Source organism: Photinus pyralis, unplaced genomic scaffold (genome assembly GCF_008802855.1).
Source record: "Photinus pyralis isolate 1611_PpyrPB1 unplaced genomic scaffold, Ppyr1.3 Ppyr1.4_LG7, whole genome shotgun sequence".
NCBI classification, from domain to species: Eukaryota; Metazoa; Arthropoda; class Insecta; order Coleoptera; family Lampyridae; genus Photinus; species Photinus pyralis.
In genome coordinates, this window is record NW_022170738.1 from 29,477,552 (window position 1) to 29,479,061 (window position 1,510).

Sequence of the window (1,510 nt, forward strand, 5' to 3'; positions counted from 1 at the left end):
ACTTTGGACCTACATAGAAAACATCCTGTAAATTTATTTTCTATGGTTTCATAGTAGATGTATTTATTTGACTTCCCAGGATACACCCTGGAATTTTTGACAATAAACTGCCGCTTGCAAATGCCAAATTTTTCTTATAAATCAAATTAACTTTAAAAGTAGAAGTTCTTCATATATTAACCATAGTGAAAAAAGTCGTACAATTAAAGAATGCAGTAAAAAGGAGGTTCGATTAAAAAATTTTACCCTTTAGCTCCCTACTTTGTGAACGCACCAATCATAATACAAAAACACTATCGAAAATATTATCATCAAGGCATTAAGTTGCTCGCCAGGAGAGAATGCCGGTGACAGAACACTTAATGCCGGTCGTATATTTTTCATAGTAAACCATGCGATTATATAGACCGGCATCAGGTAATTCTGTGACCGGCATTCTCTCCTGGTGAACATTATACACGGTGTCCACCATGTGTGATATATCGCTGTAAAGAGAAAAAAAGACGTAATCTCAAAAAGTCAAAATCCAAAACGGCACCGGTGCCCATAAGAAAAACGAAAGATGCCACGTGTTTGTCCGTCATCTTAAAAGTTATTAAAAACGGGAAGCCATATTCGAAATCCCCGTTAAAAAGTGTCTGAATAATGTGTTAATTACAAATCTAGTACGATTAGTTTACCATGAAAAAATTAAAAACGAAAATTTACGATATTTTTAAAACTATTATAGTATATTTGCGTAGCTCAGATGAGTTTACGTTAGTAGCTCTAGCTCTGGCTACAAGGGTCCTGGGTTCGAATCCCAGGTAAGGAATGGCTGTTTGTGATTGTATAGTGGGTTGAGTGGGGAGAATAGCTAATTAGCTAACACTCCGCCCACTATAAAATAAAGGCAATTAAAAAATAGTACATTATATATCAAGGTAGAGAAGTACAGTATTATTGCCTGAGCACCAAGATTAAATCTCGAGGCGCTTGCGCCGAGGGGTGTAAGGTGCGAAGGCAATAATAGACTTCTCTACCGTGGTATATATACTATTTTTTTTACTACTAGCACTTGAAGTTCTCTAAATTAACATATTATATTGATAAGAAAGTGAACGGTTGGACAGAATTTTTTGTTTATTAATTTAACATGTCAATCAAGTACGTTGAAGTACAAGTCAAACAGGCCGTATTTTGTTCTGTCATTGCGATATTTTGAAAGAGTAATTTCGTTCGAATTTTTTGAAAATGTGATAATTTTTGGTATGTAATTTCTCTGGAAATGGCGGATGGTGGCAATTATTCATTTTAGAGAACTTGTCTAAACGTTTATTGAGCGAAATTTCGGGTTGTGTTTTCTAACATTGACAGCGTGACAGTTCTCATTATTGACTACTAGTTAATAATGTTCACATTATTAACCACTTTGAACAAATGCCGAGAAAGCCTACTTTACAAGTGGAAAAAAGGTTAATAATCATGTCATCAGACGCTAGTAGTGAAAAAAAAATATTTTAAATTTCTT